The sequence below is a fragment of the Drosophila mauritiana genome, chromosome 3L (genome assembly GCF_004382145.1).
Source record: "Drosophila mauritiana strain mau12 chromosome 3L, ASM438214v1, whole genome shotgun sequence".
Taxonomy (NCBI): Eukaryota; Metazoa; Arthropoda; class Insecta; order Diptera; family Drosophilidae; genus Drosophila; species Drosophila mauritiana.
This window is the reverse complement of record NC_046669.1, coordinates 9,442,636-9,451,061: the sequence shown is the minus strand read 5'-3', so window position 1 is coordinate 9,451,061 and position 8,426 is coordinate 9,442,636.

Genomic DNA, 8,426 nt, shown 5'->3' with positions numbered 1-8,426 from the left:
ATGAAAGGCGACAATCAAAATCGATCGCTTTTGGTTTTGTTAGGAACTTGTGTGTATGTGACACTTGTTGAGCGCCGATCGACGGGCCATAATTTTTACCAACGTCTACATGTCGAATAATTTTGATTGCGGGCTTATACTTGAAAATTTATGACGTACAATTGTGCCAAATAATGATTAAAACCCGCCAGCATATGGGTGTTAACTTTTGGGGCGAGTTAGCAATGATAAGGGCAAACACAAAGCTTTCCAGCGCGAAGAAGAGGACTTTCCAATGGGGCTTTTCCGATAGCTGCCTACGTCAGAGGGTTCAATTAGTTGTGAAAATATTCATTTCATATTGATTGTCACAATTCACAGGCACTCGATAATTGATCCGAAATGTGGTGCGAAATTGTTGTCATTTCAACAAATTAATTATGGTCTATTTGACGGCTATTTCGATCGTCTGGCGATAGGAAAATTTATGGCCAAGCCGCAGGGCTTCGTTCAATAAGGCCTTATAAATATAATGTCAAGAGTGGCCGCACTTCACCCTTTCACGCGATTCGCACGATTAAAAGTCCATTAGTTGATAAGCGAAAAATTACTCATACGCTAAAGGAGCGCGAAAAGCCCAGCTGGCCCGGCTAAGGGTTAAGCCAAGCCTAAACGGAGACTACGATAATTGCGAACCAAAGTGGAAGCCTAAAAGTAGGCAACACTGAACGATAACAAGCGTTTTGGCCTTGCAAGCGGAAATAGGTAAACAATGAAGAAACTCACTCAAACTTTGAGTGCTTTTTCAGCGCAGGCGTCGCTGTCGTGGTGAAAAGCTCCATTCGCCTTGAGTTGTCCCAAAACTGTTGCTATCAGCTGCTCTTGTTGTTGTTGCTGCCGTTGTTGTTGTTGTTGCATTGCTGGACTTCGGACTGCATCTTCATTTTATCATTTGATTTACCTTGCAAAACTTCAACAATGCTCACTTCCGCCGCCCAAAAGCGAACTAGCGGAATGTTCCACCTGCAAGCTCTGCCATTTATGTTTGTATTTGAGTTATGCGTGGGGAGGGGGCGCAGGTGGTGCAGGGGGTGGAAAAGCGGACGGGGGCAAATGCCCAAGGGTTTATGTGAAACTATCTTTTTTCAATTTCCCCGCTCGACTACGAATACTGCCCACATAAAGCGGAAATGGAAGTTTTGTAAATGTTTTCTTTTGTATTTCTTTGCAGTTACCCATATGCCCGCTGTCGTGCACTGCGGGAAAATCGAATATTTTAAATAGATTGCATGTATTGCAGATAAAAATAATGTAAACCGTTCTGATATGCATTAAATCATTTCAATCAATATCTTAATATCTAACCTAATACCTTTTAGGCTTATTAAGCTTATTTTTAGTTTATTATTAAGCATAATATTGGAATTATTAGTATACAGCATTTTTATTGCATTTTTTTAAAGAAAAGAAAAAGATTATTAATATTTTTTATTTACAAGTATATGGTATATAGTATTATATATTACATAAGTATATTGACTAAAATGTTACAAATAAACCGACATTATGATATTTTCTCCGCCTGCAGGCACCACAAACACAAACGCAACACGGCGCCTTTGAAAGATGAGCGAAAATGGATCTAGTAGTAATAGGAGAGTGTGGTGAACGGTGAATGGGGCAGTGAATGGTGGGTGGTGCCTCGTTGGGCGCGGTGGGTGGTTGGGCGGAGAAAGTTGACTGGAGAGATGGGTGGTGTGTGAAGAGCCACATGGCCGGCAACTCGTGCACTTTAGTTTTTGGCTTGCAAGTGTTGTTCCTATTTTTTTATGACACTTGACGCTCAGCCAAGCCATTCGGTGGGTGGCTCGTCGGATCCTATTCTGCTGGGTGGGCGGTGGGTGGTGGTGTGGGTCGGTTGTTATGGGCTGATGCCGAACCCCTGAGCTGCTGGTTGGCAACGTTTTCCGTCATTGTTCGGTTTCCTTGTGCACCTTTTGCCTGCACGGTGGCTTCATTCGGTTTTCCTTTTCCTGCATTGATAAGAAAGTGCTTTTTAATAGCCCTACACTCGGATATTTGTACACAAAGGGAAAAGGTGTATAGAATGCGGTGTCAAAGGGCGGATTTGATTGAATTTGATTGTGCATATGAAATGGCGATGGAGTTGCATTGTTCGGTGTCTTAGCTACTCGAATTTTGTAATTAAAAAGAGCAAGGGATTTCGCTTAAAAGGGAGTTTAATTGAAACATATTTCGATGCTTACTTATATGGCTTTCGGGCTGAGATTTGAGTCCAAATAATAATAGTATGTATTTTCCTAAATTACTACATACTACACGCTATTGAGACGCATAAACAATGGTCTGTGAATCACCACCAGAAACTGTGGAGCTGAAAGCCCAGCTGGTTGGTTGGTTGGTAAGAGAGCGAGCTTTTCTAACGATCGCAGCTTTGTATATTTAGATTCTTGGCTGCTCGGGTCTCGGTCTCGAGTCTTGTGCGTAGTCCGCCGTCAGTCGCTTTCGACGCTTTTGGCTATTAATAATAAAAGCAAATATGACGCGACTCTCATGACTGGCAGTGTAGTTATGACCAGAACAAAAAGGGAAAAACTAATCGCAAAATTCAAGGTCGCGCTGTGAAGTAACAAAGAAAACCAACAGGTGGTAGTTAACTAATACTGTGCCAAAGTGTCAAATCAAGTGCCACGCAAAACTACAAAGTGCTCTCGAGAATTTCAATTTAATTACGAGCTCCACGGGCTCCAAAACACATATATATACATATGTGCACAGCGATAAGATAAGGCAAAGGTGGGTCTGCGGGTGAAAAATGGCAATTTGCATGCCGAGACAAATCTGCGGCTGAAACTGACACTCTAACTAACCCAAAAACACACAGCGAAACTAAGCTATCGATGTACAATAGTACACTGAGCGAAAGAGTGCGCGAATTCAGTATTTCCATTCAAACAGTAAGCTATTTTCTTATTTGTGAGGTAAATTTCTATTATAAGCGGAGTGGGTCAATGCAAAGATAAGCGAATGAAATTCCTCATTGATGACCCAATTTTTTAGCTGTGCAGTTACCATTCACTTGAATACTTTCGTTTCCCTCTCGAATGGTGGTGCATGCATATTAGATATCTGGTAACATGGGCCTGGGCCTGGGCGCAAAGTCAATGAGCGTGGCATAATTGTTTAAACAAGAACAACTGGCGAAGTGCTGCCGGGCATACAAATCGATTGCCATGGCAAATATCAAGCATACGCACCGTGCGCCCACTGCGCGAGCTTCCTGCTAATGCCGAAATGTGTGCAAAACGAATATAATGTATAATTAAAACTAATTTGATGACACACACTCGTCTCTCGAAAGACGAACTCAACCGGGCCCAAATGGCAGAAGGGGGATTCCTGCCAATTGCGTAATTATTATGTGCACAACACATATGGCTCGTTACACTGACGATGAGTTGTTGTATGTGCGTCGCCTTCGTCGCTCTGTGTTTATATAAAAAGAATTTTTTAAGTACGCAAATTGACAAACAAACGCAGGCGAAGACGACGGCAACGGCAACAATTTGCAATTACCGGGCCTCGAATTAAAGCCCATTTTACCACCAAAAAACCGAACCCCACCAACAACGCAATGAAATCCAAACTGCACGCTCTGTTGATGGCTTTAATCGGGAGCGAGAGGCCAGCAAAAGCTGTAAGCCATGTTAATAAAGACTAAGTAATAATTAAGTGGCGAGCATTATGGTTGCCTTGGATATGAGTGGAAGGGCTCCAAATGCTTGAAATGGCCAAAATGCCCATTGCCAGACTGCATCTATGACCCGGTCACTTAATCACTGCATGCAAATAAGCCCAAGGCAAACTTATCCTCCACTCCGTTCAACACACAACTTCTACCCCCTACCAAAACACTCTCCGTAATCCCACCCAAAACTTGCCGCCCACACCAACGACCTTGCCACATCACTTAAAGGCTTAAACCTTTTGCTTCTCATATTCAGTTCACGTATCGCCTTATTTCGAAAGTCTTTAGCCGCCTGCAGGCCATCTTCTACTCGCTGCTGCTTCAAGTTTGCTCGAATAATTTTCGGTGAATATCAAATAAAGTCCAGCAGTCAGTTGCCAATGTCCGGTAATCAGTCCCCGAAATCTAAAGGCATAAAATCATATGCATATAAGAGCCAAGCTAATAATTAGCATACTAGCAGGCAATTTTCGAATGTGCAGAGAATTTAATTAATTTAAACGAAAGGCCTGCCAGCGTTTTACGCTCAAGAAACATTCTGCAATAATATTTAATGATCGGTGACTGATTAGACTCTAGCATGATATTTATTCAAATGAAATAGGGCACTACTATATATTTCTGGCTTAATTAAGATAATTTCAGATTTTCAATAGACAAATATTTAACTAATAAAGATTTTTCTAGCCCTTTTCAATGTGGAACAATAAACTATTACATTTTTCCAAACTCAAAACGAAATATTCTTGGATATCAAAAATTTTAAATTAAATTAAATATTGATCGTGAATTTTGTTTAAATTTTTTAAAGTTTTTTGATGCCCTCTAGAATAGAATATAATTTATTGTAAAAAAACCTTCGCCTTTCATTGCTTTTTTTATAGCAAATGCATTGAGCGAAGAACGTATGGCGTCAATTCAACGTGCCGTATTGCGTCAATCCAACGAATTCAAGCCCATCGAGAATACTAAAATAATTGAGCCCCCCTTGATTCTTTGTCATTAGTCCTTTGAGGCTCAGGATTCAGGACCAATCAATGTCAATTCCGCCCGATGTCATCCAGGTGCAGCACAGTGGTTCAATAAATGTGCCCGGTGATTTCACTCATCTATGCAAAACAATCTTTTGCGTGCAATTCATGCCGCCAAAGCCAGCCAGCTTCATTCAGCCGCCTTTCAAAGGCCAAAACCAGGCTAAAAAGTGTAGAGCAGGGGGGATGGGGCTGATGTTCGGCTGTAATTCATTCATATGCATTCACTATATGGCACTCATCAACATTCGGTTCACACATGCTGGGGAATATGGGCTTCCGGATGGGGCCAGAACCAGATGTTGCCTAGCGCCCTGTTCTCCAAATTTTTCGAATCACTCGCTCCTGCTGCATTGCGCATACGCCGCGTGTGCAGCACGGGGTTTTTGAATATTTCCAAAGGGGCAACGAAGGGGGGCGCAGTGCGCCTCTTTCCCATTAATGTGCTTATTTTCCCACTTGCCCAACTATGGATTCCGCTTCTTTGGCAAGTTTTGCATCGCCAAACGCTTCCTTTGCTCCAACTCCTGTTGCATGCTCGCTGCGAAAATAATATTAAAATTTATGATGACAAACTTTCAACGCCAGCTGCAAAGATTTGCAAAGCCCGAAAAAAGAAATGAAAATAGAAAAAAAAAGAAAAAGAAAAACGTAACGAAACGTAACCGACAGGCGATAGCATAAAAAATACCAGAGCTTCTAGGATGCCCAAAAAATGCTACGACCAAACATACATTTTTTATTAATACATATTCCTATGCATATATGTATATATATATACATATATTTATGTGCGAGCTATATAGATGTATGCAGGCATGCATATATTTTCTACGTTTGACAATTCATGGGAGAGTATCGGTTTATATCGAGGCAAGCGGACGCTTTCAATATTCGCCCAGCTTTGAGCTTACTTTTTCCATTTCCCAGTGTCATTTTTGAAAAATTGATTTATGGCCAATAGTGAATGGGCAAACGGGGGTCAAAAGGGGGTTTGGGGTTTTTCGCAAAAAACCTATCAAGTGTCTACTGCCGCTATCTGTTTGGCCCACCAGCGCTCCTCTTTCGCTATGTTTGCTTTGGTTTCGGCCATACATTTTTCCGCTGAAGGCTTTGAGCCATCGACAGCCGCAGCCAAAGTTGCTCAATAACCAAGCATATAGATCAGTTTTTAACAATCCACTGTCCCCTGGTATTGCTTTAAGTCATTTTCACTGCGTGCTTTTCTTTTTTTTCCACTTGCTCGGTCGATAAATTGCTGAATTGTTCGTTTGGCTTCAAGCGTTGCATGCACAACTTTTTTGGTTCTTAAATAAAATGAAAAAAAAAAAATGTTTTTTCGATGAGAAAAGACGCAGCGAAACCATTTTAAGCATAACAATTTCCTTCGAATTTTCCAAGAAGTGCTATGATATTTAAATCTATTTTACTTTTTGACATTTTTAAAATGAATTTTGGTCTGTGGTCTGTGGATATATTTTTAAACCAATTTTTCGGCATACATTTTGGCTTGAACTACGCTCCTGATTTCCATTGAAATGCTTGCCAGCAGACAAAATGAGCCGTCAATTAAAACGTTTCACACAAAAACTGGCGAAAACAACAGTGGGCGGTCGCTCAAAAAAGGGTTGAATGAAAACTGCTCATTTTTGCGCATTTCAAATGGAAATTATTTCGCCTTCGCCGCTGGTGAATGCAAAATTGCCAGCTGGATTTTGCCTCCAATGCCGCAGACAGTTATGGTGTTTTACTGTAGTGCGTTGTAATTAAGCGTTGACTTGTTCAATTACCAAAATGCAATTGCTTTCGGCGGCAGAAAAGCCGCAAATGTCCGCGTGAATTGCCAGAAGTTTTCCGGAGACCAGGAGGCCAACAGGACGACAGGACGAACTACCTGAACGGATCTGGCACCTGTAGCGACTTGTATCCGCGTCAATTTGCATTAATGGCGTGGAAAAGGGGGCGGTCCGACAGGCGGGGCGTGGCAAAAAAGAGCGTTGCATGCTAAAATAAGTTGGCCTTCTTCTTGTTTGCCGCTGTCAGCGTTCCGCAGAAAAAAGAAAGGAATAAAGAGAAAAGCAAGTTTTTGTTTGCATTAAAATTGTCAGCGGTGGCAAGTTTGGTGAGGTTTCGTTTTAATCATGGCACAAAACTTTGCCCCCGCCAGCGGAACTTACTGAATAGAAGATCCTCCCCAGTCCCTTCCCTTTCCCTTCCCATTTGCAACGCATGTTGCCACCAACAATACCATTCCAGGTCCTTACACACTTTTACAAATTGAGTTTTAAGGGAGCGCCACAAAACAAAGGACATTTTGCGAATGTAAATAGTTTAATTCTTTCAATGTCCTTTGGCGTAATGCTTACTCAGTTTATAATTAAATGAGAGGCTTAAATTTAAATTCTTTGACCCCTTAACTTCATTTTATTATAGTTTTTAGTACCACATCTCTTTGACAGCAACTATAATCCTTAATTTTTTAAAGCAAGGCCGCACCTTAATCCCCGCCAAGGAGCTTGTAATCCCCTTTCTTGTGATCCACCGCCATTCCACTCCGTGTATTTTTTCGTTGCCTGGTTGCACAATTAAAATGCATGGACCATTGCGAACCGAAGTGTTGTAAGCGAGCAGCTGTTGCATGCCACATCGATTCGAAATGGGCAATGGTTATGCTTATGCATGAGCCACGCCTGCTGGTTGGGCGAGCGGTGTGAGGAGGAGGGGCAGGGGAAACCGATGGCACATCCGCAGGATATCCTTGCGACCCAGAAGGGAAAATGCCAACCCATTTGGCCAATCTTGGGCATTACTTGAGGTCGCTCGCTGCAGTCTATTTGGCCAACAATCGGAGTTATTTATGCGCATAATTACCTGCGCTGCAGCCATTTGCATATGCGTCCAATATCTTGTGGATCTCGTCGGGATTTATCCCTCGCGCATACAAAATGTTGCATTAGGAACCAAAACAGTTACAAGCTAACAGCACCTGATTTTCCTTTTCCTTTGCCTTTGGCTTATTAAATGGAAGAGTAACAAGTGAAAACTCGCACAAAACAAACTGCAAAATTGCCTCATTATGTGAAAAGGCAGCAAATAAAAGTTGGCAGTTAGCACAAAAGAGCCACGTTGCTTCCAGTTGGTGGGGTTGGAGGTGGGCGTTTTGGCGGGGGAGGGGGGCGTGGCACTGAAAATTTATGCAGCACAAAGCCGTGGCAAATGTAAGTAAGCCAAACGACATAAGCAGGCATAAACACAGCTGGATCGACTAAAAATGTTGTAAAACACAGCAGATGGAATACTCTTCCAAATGGGACGTTAAAATAAAAAAGGAAAAGATTTCGAAAAAATATCTTGCTTTTTCCTTTTGAGTTTTTTATGTTATTTGGCTAACTTCACTTCAATTTTTCTGTTCAGTAAAACCTTTTGTATTATAAGGTTTCAAAAATTCTGTTTAAGTAAACAATAAACTTAAATTGACTTTGTGTAAATGCATTTCACGTTCAGAAAAAGCATCGCTCTATATATACTTATAAGTATATCCCCCGGGTCACGTGATGATGATTGTTTTGGTCATGGATTTCTTAAAGAACTACTTTTATGACGAAACCATGAAAGCGAAGTCCATTCGCACGTAAAATATATTTACC